Raw genomic sequence first — 19,695 nt, 5'->3', positions numbered from 1 at the left:
ATATTACGCATGCTGTTGTTTTGGTTCTGTTTGCTTGACTCTGCATTAATTCATATAAGTATGCCTGTTTCTCTGAATGCCTCATGGCCAGAGTTTCTTATGGCTCAATAGTATTTTGCTACATTAATATAACTATTTGTTCAGCCATTTCCCAATTGACAGGAACCCACTTCATTTCTATGTTGTTGTTGTTTTTGCTGCTGCTCCCATAAGAAGCAGTGCAATGATTATTTTGGTTCACATGGGACGTTTCTCCCTCTCTTTGACCACCTTGGAATATGGACCCCTTGCATATTAGCCTTTTATCAGAGATATTTGATGCAGCTGTTTCCCCTTTACTCTTATGTTCTTTTTATACTTAGTTGTATTGATTTTGTGTAAAAGCTTTATGATTGTATGTAAATGTATGTATGCAATTGAAATATCCCCTCCTAGCCGCAGTTGTCAAAAGTTATTCCTTCTGTATATTTTTGTGATGTGATTTTTTGTATATAGGTTACAGATCCATTTGCACTTTATTGTGGTATCCGGTATAAGATGATGGCCTAAAACTGTTTTATTTTCCTCTGTCTTCTAGTTTTCCTAGGAGTTCTTTTAGAACTGATTCCTTTCCCAAAGTAGTTTGTGTACTTGAGTTTATCAGACACTGTTCTGCTGTGTTAGATTGATTCTGGTTCTCATATACTTAGTCTATACAATTAAAAAAAATTGTTATTATTATTGTGGTTCAGTTATTTCAATCATGTCCATTTGGGGTTTTTTTGACAAAGATACTGGACTGTTTGCCATGTCCTTATCTTGCTCAGTTTACAGATGAGGAAGGTGATGCATTCAGGGTTGTGACTTGCCAAGGGTCACATAGCTGGTGAGTGTCTGAGGCCAGATTTGAACTGGGGATGAGTAGTTTTCCTGACTTCAGGCCTGGCACTCTAAGCACTGTGCCACCTACCTTCAAATTTTAATTAGTACCAATTACTTTTAATGATTACTGTCTAATAATATAGTTTAAGATCTGGTAATACTATGGCCCCTTCATTCTTGCCTCCTCTCTCCCATTATTTTCCTTGAGACTAGATCTTTTATTTCTCAAAAGGAATTTGGTTATTATTTTTGCTTAGCTTTATAATTTCTTGGCAATTTTATTTAAACAGCAAGTTAGTATTATTATTCTTATGTTATGTTTTACAGAGGCTACAATCTGAATTAGGTCTTTACTGTCACCCCTTCATATGGAGATGTTTTAGCATCTCTCTGCTATTCCAGCAGCTAGAGTCAGCTAGATTTGATTTTAAGCCTTATCTCTGACTCATCTTGGCTATGTGATGCTAAGTCACTTAACCTCTCAATGCTCCAGGCAACTAACTCTCTAAGACTGTAAGTTGCAGAGAAGATTCTGATCTGTATTGTTGCGGGCAATTTCTTCACTAGTGGTCCCCTACTAAAATCACAGATGTGAGCTCCCTTAAAAAAAAGTTATCGCCAATGCCATTGAATATGAAGGAGTGAGATAAACCACAGCTTTCAATGATCTTTAGTGGTTTTCTGCCACAAAGCCCATATTTAAAAAAAAAAAAGTTAATATTCTTAAGTGATGCTATTGGGCTACAAATCATGGAGTATCAACATCTTAGAAGAATCCCAATGGTGGATATTCCAAAGGTCAGGGGAACCTGGGTATAAGTAGCTTTTCAGCATATTCTCAGTAATGACTTATGAGAAGTGGTATAAAAAAACATTATCAAGGACATGTATGTCTGGAACAGAATGGGCTAATAATGTAGTGAAATGAGGGCTAACATGTGGACAGCAAGAATGTGACATGGCTACCCTTCAAATAACAAATGAATCAAAGGAAGCTCTCCATTTTGTCAGGGCATCCTTTATGTAAGACATAAAGAAAGGTTTATAGAAGATGAGATAATATTACATTCTAATCTGTACCATCAGAAAACAGAGTCATCATCACTGGAGCTATGATTTAGAAAATGTTATTTTTGAAGTGTTTATTTTGTGGCTAGTTAGAATATGGTTAAAAAGGCTCAGTTTATGGAGTTAATCTTTGTAGAGGCCAATTATATTCACCTTTGCCTATATTAGGCAGCTGGATAGCAAAGTGGATAGAGTGCTGGGCCTGGAGTCAGGAAGATTTGAGTTCAAATTTGGCCTCAGATACTTTCTAACTATGTGATGCTGGGTAAGTCACAACTTCTTAAGCCCCATTTCCCCAACTATAACATGGGTATAATAATAGCACCTTATCTCCTAGGGTTGTTGTAAAGATTAAATGAGATAATAAAAGTACTTAGCACAGTTCCTCACACAAGTGAATATATTAAAAAACATTTTTTTCACAAAGGAAAACTTATTTAAGACATTTTAAGTAAACATATTTCATTATAAAAATGGATACCTAATTAATATTTGAAAACCAAAATAATTAGAAATCTAGGAATAGTACTGATGGCGGTGCTATTAGCTGATTAGCAAATAATGAAGGAAAACCAGTAGTCTTACATAAGTATTCATGTGAAACATCTTTGTAGAAAAGCAGAACAAATATTGCTCATTACTGCTCATATCTAATTTCTTCAAAATAATTGAATAGCCTTTCCAGTCACTGTCAAGAAGTCACGATCAGCCAGAGCACATAGAGCTTCTTCAAACATGTTTTAGAAATAGCTGTGTCAGATTGTCTCTGAATATCTTCAAAGTTTAGAGCTAATGTTTTCCCCTTTGATTGAATAAGCTTCTTCAAAGTCTCAGCTAATTCTTCTTTTCTTTTGCTAGATGTACACTTATTTCTGTACTGAGAATAGATATGCCCATAATACCCATCTTTGAGTCAGTAGCAGACTGAATGCCTTATTATGGAGGTGTTTTGCTTCTTCAAATTGCTTTGTTTGAAAATTGCACTTTGACATGATCTTCTGACAAATGTATCAATGATTCCACCTGTTGGGGATAAGCAGAAACCCATTTCTCTGCCACCTCCCATCTTCTTCATGTCTACATAAACCTCAATTAAAGCCTTTCTTGCTTCTTGATTAGTCTAGGAGTAATAGATTTGTAAGTATATACCATGGAGTCCTTCAGGACTACCATATCCATTAACTCCTCTTCTATTTGCTCTTTACCCTGATAATATAAAGCAACCAAAAGGTGGGCAAGACACCTGTCATAGGCATCATCTTTATGGTCTACCATGCAGAAAATCAAATGAAATCTTGATAAAAAATATATGGAGAACCTTGATATTTTCAATGGTAATTTTCTTAGGATTCCTCTGGGACTCTATAAGATTAGCTGCTTCTATGGTCAAGCATTCAGCTGATAAGTAATTCCAGACTTGGCAATTGAGAGTTCATTGTTTCTTTATTTCATGAAGTACCAAACTTGTGTTTTCATTCATTTTATCAAATTCATCAATACAGCAGATACCATTGTCACTGAAGACGAGAGTATCTGTCTGCAAGACCAATTATCTTATTGCTGAGTCTTTTATTATATATGCAATATGACCAACTGCATTAGAGCCTTTTCCAGATGTGTACTTTTCTCAGGGAATAAGATTGTAGATATATTTGTAGCAGCTGGGATTTATTGGTCCCAGAATCCCCACACAGAAAGACATTGATCTCAGCAGGGAATTTGCCTCTTACAGCATGACTAGAATGTTTCTTGTTCCTCCAAATAGCTGAAGTAAAATATCCTTTATGATACCTTCATGTTTATAAATACTTGGAGCCAAGGCTGAATAAAATCTCTTATAAAAGTTTGGTTTCATAGAAAACTCCTTCAGCATTTCCACTTGATTTTCTATAAAAAAAGTTTCTGTTCAGCTTTTTTTTCGGCATAAGACTTCTGATAATGAATGACATCAAAGTGGGTCTCAGATTTGACATCACTCATCCTTGGATTGATTTGAATAGGAAAACTTCTATAGATCTCTGTAATGTTCACTCTATCACCTGGCTGAACCTTATCAATTAGGTCACTGTGAACAAAGAGAATGACATTGTGAGGTGTCTGTCCTGCTGGCATATCCTCAGGAGACTCCTGCAGTTTGATCATGTTCATAAGAAAACATGGAGTGATTGTGAGTCAATGCCCTACTGTTCTGTATTTCAGCATTTGCATATGGACAACAATTTGGCTATGGTCAATTTTGACTCTCATGGTAAAAGCTCAAAACTGACACTGAAAGAAAAAATGTTTCCTGCATATCTGGAATTAACTGGGATGATTAGATTACCATGCCACTGATGGTAATTAGTTAATCAGGTTTTAGGTTTCTCATCTTCCTAGTCTTTAATGCATTGAATGCTCATACTTGTATCTGATATTCTAATATTGAGTCAGGATAATGATCAAAGAAGATCTTATTGACAGCCACATCAAATGCTGAGATAACTTCCTGTGGGAAAGAGATAAGTTGTCTGTACAAATTTTTGCCAAATGACTTTTAGATATTCACAATTTACATTTAAAAATGGTTCCCTGATGATGTTAATCTCGACAAGTCACTTTATTGTGCTTTGATTTATTGTGTTCTGAAGACTTTTTTTTTTGACAAAATAAAGGTTTGTGGCAATCCTAAGTCAAGCAGGTTTTTTTTTTTTGCCATTTTTTTCAACTGCATGTGCTCACATCATGTCTTGGTGTCACATTTTGATAATTCTCGCAAAATTACAAACTTTTCATTATATCTGTTATGGTGATCTGTGATCAACAATCTTTGATATTACTATTGTAATTATTTTGGGGCACCATGCCTATATAAGATAGCCAACTTAATTGATAAATTTTATATGTGATCTGACTGCTCCACCAACCTACTGTCCTGTCTCTCTCCCTCTTCTCTAGCCTCCCTATTCTCTGAGACACAACAATATTGAAATTAGGCCAATTAACTGAGGCCATGACCATTTAGTGATTAAGACTAGTCAAGAAATGAGGCAGAAAATGACTTCTTCTATCTAGTCAAAAAAAATTCAATCTAGGAGGGGAAGACCCTCAGGGTTCCTGGATCAGTGCTGGCATCTGCTGAATGCCTTTTCCAGGAGCCATGGCCTCTGCTTTCCTTTTGTGTTCTGGCACAGGTAACTAAAGAAGAATAGCTGAAAAATGAAATGGTAGTGGATGAAGAGTGGGTTGCACCTGACTTGTGAGGACCCCAACATACCTAAATGAGATAATATTTGTAAAGTACTTAGCACATAGGCACACATTGTGCTTAATAAATGCTTATTTCCTTCCTATACTGCACCCCTAAATCTAGATTTTCTTGATCTCACAAATGCATTTTATCAAGTCATATAGGTCAGATGAATATGTTAATGGATGAATAGAGAAGTAAGATGAATATGTTAATGGATGAATAGAGAAGTAAAAATGATGGGTTTTTTGTGGCATCTATGAATGTAAAAGACTGTGTTGCTAAAACAAACAAAAATTTGTCTTAGCAATTCTGTCTTGATTTTTTCTGGTATGGTCTAAGCCAGCACATAGAACAGGACATGGGAAACCCTCAAAGAACTTTTATCTTGTTTTCATTTCTGCAGTACTGTGCTATACAGTTTTGACTTTCTCTATACTAGCAGGAAGGCTTTTAGGCAAAATATTTTCTTTCTGACTTTCCTAGAACTGATAAATGTGGATTGGTTTTTGTACTTCTGCTGTCAGTAATCCTCGGTTCTAAGTAAAATTGAATTCTCTGTGCCATAATTCTTTCCTTGTCTCAGCACCTTTTGTTTGACAGGAATTAAGTAGTACTTGTTTTCCTGTAATTTGACAGTATAGCTTTGTCAAAATGCTCATTTAAGCTACTTAAATGATTTTCTGGCAATTAGATTATGCCAGAGAGGATACCAATGGGCTTGAAACAATCACTTCACCAACCTCAGCCATGATAAAGATGGATGTGGATGTTAGGGGAACCTGTGGCTTAAAGCCCATTTTCATGGGACTTTCCTCATAGTGGAATTGATTAATCAGTGCTCAATGTCTGCATAAAGGGTAAAGTTGGTGAGAGCTTGAAAGAAGAGAGATTTTAGTGTTCTGGATTCCAGCTTTGAGAAAGAAGATAAATGGTTCCAGATTCTCCTAAGGTTTCTGAAGATGAAAAAAAAAAGACCTTGGGAAGAAGTCATGGATATGAGCCAGTACTTCCATCATGTCCCTGTTCTCAAATTACTACATTAGAGACTTCAGGGAATTTCTCCTAGGGTGAGATCTGGGACTCTCTCTAGCTTGAGCTGTTCATTTATGAGAGAGTTCATTTATGCTGCATTATCTTGTATGTATTATCATCTGTATGAGAGAGTTCATTTATGCTGTATTATCTTGTATGTATTATTATCTGTATACCTCCTAGTCTCCCTTGGAGAAGTGTGGGTGGCAGAGACTCTAGAGATATCTAGTTATTTCTCCTTGTGAGTCACATCTGGACAGATTTGTGTGAACATACATGACCTAAAAGGGCAACACACACTACTCTTATTAGTGGAGATAAAAGTTAGCAATGCATAGGAGTAGGCTCTAAATAGGGCTAACATAACTCAGATAAGAAGAGAACAAAAAAATTTTGAGGGGGGAGTGAAAGACTCTAAATTGTTGCTACTAATGTTACTCTTAAGAAATGGTGAAAAAGAAGAGAGGTCCCCATCCATGATCAACAATGACTTTTAGGCAAAATATTTTCTTTCTGACTTTCCTAGAGCTGATAAATGTGGATTGGTTTTTGTACTTCTGCTGTCAGTAATCCTCGGTTCTAAGTAAAATTGAATTCTCTGTGCCATAATTCTTTCCTTGCCTCAGCACCTTTTGTCTGACAGGAATTAAGTAGTACTTGTTTTCCTGTAATTTGACAGTATAGCTTTGTCAAAATGCTCATTTAAGCTACTTAAATGATTTTCTGGCAATTAGATTATGCCAGAGAGGATACCAATGGGCTTGAAACAATCACTTCACCAACCTCAGCCATGAGGTCATGGCTGATCAGATCAACATGACTTTCCCAGATTTTGCTCTTCCACCAAATCTTTGCAGTTATTCTGGGCCCCAGTTTTTTAAAATCGGTAAAAAAGGATATTGTACTATTTGATCTCTTTTTAAAAAAAGTAGCTTATACTCTTTTTAACAATACTTTTGGTAGCTTACTAAACAAAACCTAAAATATGCCTATCATTAAGAAAACAATGCAGAGCCAAATCTATGCCTATCTTAAAGTCAGTAGGAGGTCCACACTAGGATCATTACCTCTAGGTAAGGATCAAGGCAAGGAGAAAGTATAAGTATTTAATTAACAGCTTGATAATGTCACCCAAATCCTTTGTGTCTGCTTTAGTTGTTTTTCTTCAGTATTAAACATAAGTGGAAAAAAATCAGTGGGAATAATTAAACTCAGTTATAAGGTTTAAATTGTATTTATATGACTCAGATCAGTGAAAGAAAGATAGCTTGCTGCAAGCTTTATTTATGTCTCTGCATCCTATCTATGACTGTTGCTGTAGTTTCGTGTATGAAGTGAATATTGAGTAGACTTGATTTCTTGCTGCAAGGTGGAATCCACTTTTAGTTTTATTCTATCTTGGCTTCAAAGCGTGAAGAAGTCTGAAAGAAATTTCTTAGCAAAAACTAATTGTTATAGATAGTAGTAATTCCCATTTAGGTAATTGGATAGGGAAAGTTACAGAAAAGATTGATTCCTGATTTGAAAGTATAACCTCATAACCTCAGCATTATCCTTGACTCGTTACTTTCACCTCACATACCCAATCAACTGCCAGATCTTGCTTTATCTATCTTCACAACATCTGTTACGAATAACTCCCTTCTCTCTATTCACACAATTACTGCCTTAGTCCAGGATCACATCTCTTCTCACCTAAATTGTCTCAGCAGCATCTTAAATCTCTAGTGCTCTGAGGCTTTCCCCATTCCAGTCCATACTGCTGCCAAAGTGATTCTCTGAAAGTGAAGATTTGACTCTTCTAGTTAACTCCAGTGGCTCCCTATTATTCCACAGATTAATCTGTTTAGCTTTTAAAGCCCTTCACAACATGGTCTTAAACCATATTTCCATCTTTATTTGACATTATTCTTACCCAAACTCTGCAATACAGCCAAACTAGTCTTCTCTCTGTTTCTTACACACAACTCTCCATCTCCCCTTTCTGTCCCTTTGCTCTGGTTGTCCTGCATTCCAGGAAGGTATTGGTTCCCTCTCTTCTCTCAAGAATCTGCTCAAGTACTTCCTTCTACATGAAGCCTTTTCCCCAACTCCTGGTGCCTTCCTGCCTAAACTACATTGTATTTAATTTAGATGTAACTACTTCAACCACTTAATGTTATTATATTTGTTTGAATTTATTTTCAATCTTTGTTCTATATTGTCCCTTTAGAATACAGAACACAAACTCCTTGTGAAAAGAGATTGCTTCATTCACTGTATATGTACATATATACATACATGGGATATATGGGGTGTTCAGGGAAGACTAACACCTCTGCTATGAGGGCTTTCCAAGTTCTTTTCAGGGCTGCTCATCCATGTTTGGTGCCCACCTGTCACCCAACCTGTGGCTCCAGCAAGCTGTAGTATGGACAGTGGACATACCCTGGTAGATGAGCTAAACTAGGTTGAGGGTACCTGACAGGCTTCAAACCTGTTGGTGAGGTAGAGGGATGTCCACTGCAAGCAGATGAAAGCTTCCCTTGGCAGAATGGGTGGATGAGAACAATTTGTTCCAATGGCCATGAAGGCTGATGAAGCAAGCATTGCAGAGTGCTTAGAGTTTGGTCAGACATTGGAGACTCCAAGGTCATCTGCTGCATCCCAGGACATCTTCAGTCATCTTGACTTTTTCCCTACCACTGGACTTCGATGACTCGGAAAGAGAGAGACTGATGACTTTGTGCTATTCTGTTTCACTTAAATCCAATTCATGTGCAGATCAAAATATTACCCCATACTGTCATTGGTTCTTTTAAAAAATGATGAACAAACAATAGTACACATACATTCATATATGTATGCATACATACATACCTAATTATATATACACATGCCTATATATGTATGTATGTATACATAGACATGCACATACACACATGCATACATACACACACAAAAAACACGTATATCTCCATATCCCCACTCCCAGCTTGGAGCCTGGCACAAAGTAATCACTTAATAAATGCTTGGTGACTGATTGATTGTTGAATGACCATTCTATCAATGAATACTATCTATGAATAGAATGGCTAGGAAGGGAAAGAAGTGGGTCCATATCTTTGTGGGACTCCTGTGTTTATTGACTAAAACTCACTTATTATTTATTTAGGGCAGGAACTACTTTTGTTTTGAATTTGTATCCCCATACCCTGGCACCATGTCTGACACAAGTTTAATAAATATTCCTTAAATTGAATTGAATCAAAAACTTTAAAGGTCCATTATTTCATTTGTGGGAGGTACTGATTTTTAAAATTATTTATTTATTTATTCTTTTTTTTCCTCAAGTTTTGAGTTCCACATTTTCTCCCTCCAGTCTTTCCCCCGGTCATTGAGAAGGCAAATGATATATCAATTACATGTGGTGAAGTTATGCAAAACATATTTCCATGTTAGCCATTTCACAAAAAAAAAAAGAAAAATAAAGGAAGTAAAAAAAAAAGTTACTTAAATTTGCTCATCAAATGAGAACTCATCAGCTCTCTCTGGAAGTGGATAGCATTTTTCATCACGTGACCTTAAGAATCATTTTGAATCATTGTACTGTATTGATCAGAGTAGCCAAGTCTTTCACAGTTGATCATTGTTTTATTACTGTTCCTGTGTATAATGATCCCTTGGTTCTGCTCAGTTCACTCTATATCAATTCATATAGATCTTGCCAGGTTTTTCATCATTTATTATAGCACAGCAGTATTCTATCACAATCATATGCTACAACTTGTTCAGCCATTCACCAATTGAGGGGCACACATTCACTTTCCAATTTTTCACCTACCACAAAAAGAGCTGTTATAAACATTTTTGTACATATAGGTTCTTTTCCTTTATCTCTTTGAGATACAAAAGTGGGATTTCTGGGTCAAGGGGTGTGAATAGTTTTATAGCCCTTTAGGAATAGTTCCAAATTGTTCTCCAGTTCATTACTCCACCAATAACGCATTACTGTCCTTGCTTTTCCATATGCCATTCAGCATTTGTCATTTTCCTTTTCTTACATGTTATCCATTTTTATAGGTGTGAGGTAGTACCTCAAAGTTGTTTTAATTTGCATTTCTCTAATCAATAGTGGTTTAGGATATTTTATATGACTATATTATCTTTGATTTCTTCCTCTGAAAACTGTCTATTCATATTCTTAACTATTTATCAATTGGGAAATGGTTGTTATATTTATAAATTTGACTCAGTTCCCTATGTATCTGGAAATTAGGTCTTTATCAGAGAAACTAGTAAATTTTTTTTAATATTACTTCATTGTCTATGGTATCTTTTAGCAAAATGTAATTTCACTGATTATCTCTTTTACATAGTCATAGGTCTATTTCTACTTTTGCTGTGTCTGGGATTCTCATTGCTATCCTTCCTTTTTTTTTACTGTCAGTTGAAGTATCTAATGACTCTGCTTCAACCCCTTATTTTAATTCTATGCATGTCTTTCTGTTTCAAGTGTGTTTCTTGTAGATAATATATTGTTGGATTCTGGTTTCTAATCCATTCTTCTATCTGCTTCTGTTTTATGGGTGTGTTTGTCCTTCTCTCTCTCTCTTTTTACCTTGTTCATCATCAAAAATCTGTTTTGTTTTTGACCATTGCCTTCCTTAATTTGCTCTGCCTTTTATTACCTCTCCACTTTTGCCTATTCCCTTCCCCTCCTACTTCCCGATTGGGTAAGATAGATTTCTGAGTGTACATATATATTCTTCCATCTTTCAACCAATTTAGATGGAAGTGAGGTTCAAGTGTTGTCTGCCACCTCCCTCATTTCCCCCTCCATTGTAAAAGCTCTTCCTTGTGTTTCTCTTTTATGTGAAATAATTTCCCCTATTCTTTCTTTTCCTTCCCCCTTCTCCCATTGCATTTTTATCACTCCATTTTTTAAGATCGTCCCAACATAATTAATACACTTGTGCCCTCTGTCTGTGTAGATTCCTTCTAACTGCCCTAATAAAGAGAAAATTATTAGAAATTACATGTATTATCTTCCATGTACTTTAACAGTTTACCTTATTAAGTTCCATATACTTTCTCTTTCATGTTTACCTTTTTATGTTTCTCTTGAGTCTTGTGTTTGTATGTCAAATTTTCTATTCAGCTCTGATCTCTTCATCAGGAATGATTGAAAGTCTCTATTTCATTAAGTATCCATTTTTGCTGAGTAGGTTATTCTTGTTTATAATCTTTGCTTTTTTGTCTTCTGGAATATGATATCCTAAGCCCTTCATTTTTTTTTTTTGATATGGTAGCTGCTAAATCATATGTAATCCTAACTATGACTCCACAATATGTGAATGGTTTCTTTCTGGATGCTTGCAATGTCTTCTCCTTGACATGGGCTATGTATTTGAAATTTGGCTATAATATTTCTGAGAGTTTTTATTTTAGAATCTCTTCCAGGAAGTGATTGGTGGATTCTTTCAATTCTATTTTAACCTATTGGGGCAGTTTTCCTTGATAATTTCTTGAATAATGTTGTCTAGGCTATTTTTAATCATGGCTTTCAGGTAATCTAGTAAAATTAAATAACCTATCCTAGATCTAGTTTCCTTTCCAATAAGGTATTTCACATTTTCTTCTATTTTTTTTTGTTATTCTTTTGACTTTGCTTTTATTGTTTCTTGATGTGTCATGGAATCATTAGTGTCCAGTAGCCCAATTCTAATTTTTAAGGAGTTTTATTCAGTGAATTTTCATGCCTCTTTTAGTATTTGGCAATTTTGTTTTTTTAAGGTGTTATTTTCATGCCTCTTTTACTCTTTGGTCAATTCTGTTTTCGAAGGTGTTATTTTCTTTGGTTTGTTTTGTGCCTCTTTTACCAAGCTGTTAATTATTTTCATAATTTTCTTGCATCACTATCACTTCTTTTTCCAATTTTCCCTCTACTACTCATGTCTTTATTAGGCTTTTCTAGGGGGATTCTCTTACCTTGGCAGCATATCTTTCAGGGATGTACACATAGATCATGAGGTTGATACACTCATTAGCAGAGCTAGCTCAGTGTTTAGGATTTTCCAAAGGAAAGTGTGGGATAAAAGAGGTATTAGGCTGCCTATCAGACTGAAGGCCTACAGAGCTGTTGTGCTGACCTCGTTGTTATATGCTTGTTCAACCTGGACAGTCTACCAGTGCCATGCTAGGAAACTGAATTGCTTTCAGTTGAGTTGCCTAAGGACAATTCCAAAGATTGCCTGGCAAGATGAGGTACTGAACACTGAGGTCCTTTCTTGAGCTGAACTGCCAAGCACTTAAACTCTACTAGAGAGTACAACTCCAATTGGCTGGACATGTTGTTTGAATGCCAAATGTACATTTGCCCTGCTCCCTTGTGACTGACCCCTAAATGTGCTCTCCTAAAATTATAACCGAGAACTGCATAAGGGCAATGGAATTGCCAAACAGCACTTTTTCCTGAACCCAGTGTCAGCTTAGGGTCCTCTGTAATATCTTTCTGACCAGTTATCCAATCCCCTTCCTGTCTTTGGGCTGAGAGCTCTTGAAGTTGCTGCTGTTGCTGTCACAGTCATCTCCAGCGCCTACTGCTTGTGCTTTTGTATGTGGCTGGTCCCCACCCTGCTGTCACAGACCTTTCCTTTTCACCTCCTAAGATGTCTTGGGTTAGAAAAATGTCTTTCCTTGGCCTTTTGATGGTGGTACTTACCTGGAATATGATTTGACTTGCTGTCTTTAAGCTGTTTAGAGGAGAATGTTGAGAGAATTCAGGTGGGTTGCTGCATTTACTCCACCATCTTGGCTCTGCCTGGGGGAGAGGGAAATACTTTTTCATTTCAACCAAATAGAGTACTTCAAAGATCTTTGATTTCTTTGATTGGGGGCACTTCTCTTTATTTAGGGTATAGTTTTTCCCATAAGGCCAAACCTTGATAGTTTCATTAAGAACTAGAGTCAAGTAAACCACACTTCCTCAATCAGTGGCTGATTTTTTAAATGCAACTCTGCTCATCCTTGGGTGACAGACACAAAGTGTATGCACAATGTAACTTATTACTTTTCCTGCTGAATAGAACCTAATAGAGCTTGCACTATTTTGGCATATACTTTGATCACTCGAGGTCATGTCCATACCATGAACAGTCTTTGTATTAAAATGTTAATGGAAGAATATGACTTAGTGTAGGGAAGTGCATATATTTGCTCTGCCTTCAAGCTAGGACTCTTGAGCTAGGGGGAAAATCACAAAGCCTGAAGAAGATACATATACATAAAAAGGTCAGGAATCTGACGTAAGGAATTGAGACCAAGTATCCATCCTCAGTAATTCTAAAAGTGTGATCTGGGGACTCACTGGGGCCTCAAGATTGTTTCGGGAGGTTTGACAGGTCAAAACTATTTTTATGATAATATGAAGATGTTTAAATTTCAAATGAGATAAATACCAATAGTATTGTGCTGGTAAATGTTTAATAACTGGTTCTCTGGGGGAAAATGTACCCACAAGACATTTTTAAGTTTAGTTTGTGTTATTAACATTTTCTTCATTACTTTCTTAAGACTAGAAACAAACAATACAATAAATCAAGCCCTGATTTTGTAGCACTTGCAGATTTCTTAGATATAAATGCTCTCATCAGTTAGAGTTGGTTCTAGCCCACTCCTCGATATAGCCCACATAAACAAAATCTCTTTGGGAGGTCCTCAGTAATTCTTGAGATTGTAAAGGGTCCAGAGACCAAAAAGTTTGAGAACCACCTTTCTGCTGCTTGGATTCTTAACCTTTTTTGTGTCATGGACATTTTCTCAAAAGAATGTTTATAAATGCATAAAATGAAATGCAAAGAATTACAAAGCCAACCCATAATATTGAAAGAAAGATATAATTTTTTTCCTATCCAAGTTTATAGACCCCCCGTGAAAGTTATGAGGTATGTGGAGCCCAGGTTAAGAATTCCTGATGTAAGAGTTTTGTTCTTTTGCTCTTGCCTTTGTAATTTTTTATATCAACCAATCAACATGAATTTATTAGTCACCTATTGGCGCTGAGTGCCAGGAATACAAAGACCAAAGTCAAGCAGTCCTTCAACGAGCTTAAATTCTAATGGGGGCAGATGACATGAATATATACACCTATATATCTATGTCTATATGTATGTATGCATATACATAATGTGCATAAAATGAATACAAGGTAATTTTGGGTGGGAGTGCAATAGATGGAGGGGGAAGCAAGAAGACTATGTGGAAAAGAAAGTTCTTGAACTGAGCTTTGAAGGGAACTAGAGGCTTCAAAAGTCAGAGGTGAGGACAAAGCACATTCTAGGGATGGAGAACAGTCAGTGCAAAGGCCCAGAGAAAGGAGGTGGAGGATTCTGGGTGGAGGCCAATCTGGATATATTGTGGAGTGGTAGCAGTTAGGCAGTTATTCAACACAGATCAAGTGCTTACTATGTGGTAAGCTTGTGTTAAGTACTGGGGATACAAAGGAAGGGAAAAAAAAAACAGTCCTTACATTCAAGAAACATATATTCTAATGTGGGAAACACATAAATACCTATGGACATATAAGATATATGTAGAGTAGGTTAAACTACCTGAAAAGAGAAGGAAGGGAGTAATTTGTTAGGAGACTAGCAAGGTAGGAAGGAATCATTCTGTTAAAGATTTTAAGGTCAAACAGTGGAGTTAATATTTGATTATACAGTCAAAAGGGAGTCACTGGAATTTATTGAGAAGAAGAGTAATGTGATCTGGACTGTGATTTAGGAAAATAATTTTGGGAACCTAGCAATGGAGATGAGGAGTGGGAGCCTCAGTTTCATACCCTGGAGGTTTATTGAAAGGGAAGTACTTTTCCAGACCATTAGAGTTTAAGCTTCTGACTTCTAAAATCTGAGAAATGGCAGAGGTCCCCTCTTATGGAGGGGTAACTAAAACTTTGCTGAGAATTTCAGCTGAATGTGGAATTCATCATCTGGAAACAGGGAGAAACTCTACAATGTTGTGCCCATCATCAGTAGAGTAACAGCTACGAGAGACCAGCAGGGAGAAATGGCCAGTAGAAACTAAATGCCATGGCTTCCCATCAGGCAGAGATGACATGGCAGGCAAAGACTGCAATTCCATGCTAAACCAGAAGTTAGCAGGCCAGGTATGATGACATCAACATCAATGGCCCTGCAAAATTAAAAATATGAGGTGCTCTTACAACTATTGTCTATGTATGTATCCTTTCCTGTGTCTACCTTGGCACACCAGATCCTCTTGACGTATGCTACTCAAAACACGTGCCGTGTTCATATATTTTCTTGATATGTTTCTCCTCTTTCCATTGATGGTGTGTGTTATAATAGGAGAGGGTGCTACCAGGTTTACTGGGATATATTCTATTGCTAGTTTCTTTACTTTACTATGTCTTTAAATACCCTTACTTCAAACTAATTGTGTTCTCTGGATGATTAGTAAAAGGAAGTGCATTGGTGGGGGGCTAATAAGTTTTTTTAAACAAGTTTATTTAAACTTATAAACCACCTTGATCCCAAGGTAACTTGTCTGGGATACTTATCTATGGGTATGTCACCAAGTACTACATGGATTACCCCCATTACCTTGACTTTCTTTTCTGTGTATGTGCATTTTGTTGTTATTGAGAGGCAACTTGAGATAGTGGATAGGTTACTGAACTAATAAGAATTAAAATCCTGTCTCAGACACTTGCTAGTTGTGTGTGAACCAGTTGCAAATTGATCTCTTTGAGCATAATTTTCCTTATTTATAAAATGAGAATAATAATGGCATCAGGGTTGTCATGAGGATCAAATGAGATAATATATGTAAAGCATTTTGCAAACCTTAAAGTGCTCTATAAATGTGAGTTTTTATTATTATTGCTTCATTATTTTATTCTTACCTTTTAGTTTATCTCCAGCTACCTAATCTGTTTTCAATGGGAAGAGCCTTGTCTATTTTCTTCCTTCCACACAGGTGCATAAATGGTAGAGTCCATACATTTCAGGGTGGGGTGAGATGCTCCTTCCTTATCCCTCAATTACTACACCATTGAGGGAAAGAGACAATACCATAGAGGGAAAAATAAATTTAATGTTTCAAAGAAGTACAATTGGATCAAACAATATTATTCAATAATAGCATCGATCCCTAGTTCAAAAAGCACCATCTTATAAGTAAGGTTATATTAGAAACAATCATTCTGTTTATATTAAACACACATTTTTTCTCCTTCTTTATAATAACAATTAACATAATTATTCAATATTTACATGGTTTCATTCAATGTTCTTTGTCTGCATGGTTTGATTGCAACAATAGACACATCTAGCATCTGTTTTACTTTAAAAAAGTTTTAAGAAGTGCCTATTTAATTATTTACATAGTTTAAAAGAAACTTTCATTGTTTGTAAAACAATTCATTTTTATGAAGTTTTGCTTTGAATGAAACATTTATGTAACTATGGTAACAGGAACTTGTTGGATATCTATGAGATATGAAGTGGCTTGTTTTATATTCTCCAACATCTGTTTGTGTTATTCTTGCATTTACACCCTTTGTCTAAGTGGGAGTTAATGCCACCATTCACAAACATCTTCAGAAAATCCAAATAAACAAATTAACAAACAAAAAACACGTTCTAAATCTGCACATTATCTAATGATTTGAAAAGATTTTATCTTCTACTTGGACTATATAAACTGAGCATCAATGTCATAGCAATCTCTTTCAAAGCCAACTCTGAACATTTTAATTTTTAAAGTACTTTTTTGGGTTACCATTTAAATATTGGTTGCATTTTTTAAAGTGGAAAGGCAATTTGGATTGATGAGCACATAGATTCTTTAAAAAATCATCTCCATCCTATCTTTCTAATATTATTTATATTGAGAAAGAATAACAATTTACATTTCCATAATGCTTTAAGTTAACAAAGCACTTTCCTTACCAGCCTGGCATGCTAATGTAGTACTATTAGCATCATTTAACAGAAGAGGAGACTGAGGCATGGAGGGGGAAGATGACTTGTTCAAGTTCACACAGCTAATATATATCAGATCTGGGACTTGAACAATGTTTTATTAAGAAAAGCACTCTTCCCATTGTACCACTTTGAGGGAAACTGAATTGCTTTCTCTTAGAAATTTACAGTTTGGGGATACCTTCAGCTATTTACCAGAGGCTGGGTTCCCAGGGAACCACTGTGCTAAGGAGTCAACATTATATTGTATATGTAAGTTGCACCAGATAACTGCTCTGATTGGGATCTGGCTAAGTTGTTGCAAATTTTCAAAATATATTTATAAGATGCCTTCTACCAAAGGTGCTTCAATTCTGAACTGTCTGAGATTGCTCTGAACCTTCATATCAATCTCAGTGGTCTTCTGCTCTAGAGTCATTTAGCTGCTGCACAAACCTGCCTTTATCCTTGTTTTCCAAACTTGATTTCCAGCCCTACTCCTGCTTCATCTATCGCAGTTCCACCTCCACATAAATTTCAGTTGGTTCACTTTCAGGGTCTCTTTAGCTTGTGAAAATAAAACTCTGGATTATGTGCCTTTCTTGGTGGCTAGGTGGCACAATGGATAGAGTGCCAGGACTAGAGTCAGGAAGACTCATCTTCCTGATTTAAAATCTGGCCTCACACACTATCTGTGTGACCCTGGGCAAGTCACTTAACTCTGTTTACCTCAGTTTCCTCATCTGAAAAATGAGCTGGAGAAGGAAACGACGAAAACACTTCAGAATTTTTGCCAAGAATACCCCAAATGGAGTCATGAAGAATTGGACATGACTGAAAAATGCCTAAACAATTGTGCCTTTCTAGAACTCTGACTATTCACTTCTGAGTGTACTCCATAGTCTGTCACTTAGAGGCCCTTAATAATCTGGTTTCAACCTTTTAATTTTTTTTAAATCTTTTTTAAAAAATGTATTTTATTTTAATTTATGGAATAAAATAAGTATTTCCATAACAGTATAATACAAAGATAATTGCACACAAAACTGGAAATTTATTACATACAACTTGCTATTCCTTTTAAATATTTAATTAAGTTATCATGTAAATTTCCTTTTTTATCCTTCCTTCCCCACTTTCCCCCATGAGCTGATGAGTCTGCTTGCCTCTCTAGTCTCTCCCCACTCCAGTCCATCTTACATTAAATCACTGAAGTGATTTTCCCAAAATGCAGGTCTGATCATGTTACTCCTCTACTCAATAAACTCCAGTGGCCTTCTGTTGCATCTGGGAGCAAATACAAAATGTTTTGTTTGACATTCAAAGCCCTTCATGACCTGTCCCGCTCCTACCTTCTAGTCTTCTTACATCTTACTTCCTCATTTGTACTCTTTGATCCAATGACACTGGCTGTCCCATGAACAAGACTCTGGGCATTTTCTCAGCCTGTCCCCCATGCCTGGAACACTCTCCCTCTTCTGCTCTGACTATTGACCTCTCTGGTTTCCTTTAGGTCCTAACTAACATCCTTCCTCATACAGGAAGCCTTCCCTAAGCCCCTTTTAATTCCAGTGCCTTCCCTCTGTTAATTATTTCCTATTTATCCTTTATATAGCTTGCTTGATATATATTTGTTTGCACGTTGTCTCCCCCATTTTATCGTAAGCTCTTTGAGAGCAGGGATTGTCTTTTGTCTTTTTTGTATCCTCAGTGCTTAGTGCTGTACCTGGTACAAAGTAGATGCTGACTAATTATTTGTTGCTAGCTTGATTGAATGTAACCCTGATCTCTCAGATACGCCCTCTTCTCTCCTTTGATACTGCCACTACCCTGGTGCAGGCCCTCATCTCCTCACATCTGGACTACTGGTTGTATAGCATACCGGTTGGTCTGCCTGCCACAAATCTCTCCCCATTCCAATTCATCTTCCATCTATCCACCAAAGTGATTTTTTTAAAGTCCGGGTCTGACCATGTTACCCCCATCCTTCACTCGATAAACTCCAATGTCTCCCTATCACCTCCAGGTTCAAATATGAAAGCTTCTGTTTATCAAAGTCCTTCATAACTTTACCACCAACCCTACCCCCCATGGCTTGCTATTCCTATGCCTCCCACCCTCCTCCCTCACATCACGTACAGTGTGATCCAGTGACACCGGCCTCCTTTGCTGTTCCTTGAACAAAATACTCCATCTCCTGACTCTGGACATTGTCACTGGATATCCCCTCATGCATCTTCCTCTCACTGGCTTCCTTGGTTTTCTTCAAGTCTCAGCTGAAATTTCTCCTTTAATAGGAAGCCTTTCCTAATTCCTCTAATTCTAGTGCTTACTTTCCATTGATTATTTCTAATTTATCTTGTACATAGCTAACACCTTCCAAAAAAAGGGCCATTTTCCATCTATCAAAATGCTACCCATACTTCAAAGCTCAGCTCAAATCCTATATATAATATGGAGACTTTTCTTAACTTCCCCTGCCACCTCATGAGATATGATTTTCTAGTACTGAACTGCTCTGGAGGTGTTCAAAAATAG

General features: G+C 36.6%; 1 pseudogene; it reads right to left on the bottom strand.

Annotated features, from left to right (window-relative positions):
* Window positions 1-2,588: 2,588 nt before the first annotated feature.
* Window positions 2,589-19,695, bottom strand: part of LOC114024471 — a 139,114-nt pseudogene continuing 122,007 nt past the window's right edge.

The sequence above is a fragment of the Vombatus ursinus genome, unplaced genomic scaffold (assembly GCF_900497805.2).
Source record: "Vombatus ursinus unplaced genomic scaffold, bare-nosed wombat genome assembly UNPS02014821.1, whole genome shotgun sequence".
NCBI lineage: Eukaryota > Metazoa > Chordata > Mammalia > Diprotodontia > Vombatidae > Vombatus > Vombatus ursinus.
The sequence above is the reverse complement of the archived record's forward strand: the minus strand, read 5'-3'. Positions and strand labels throughout refer to the sequence as shown.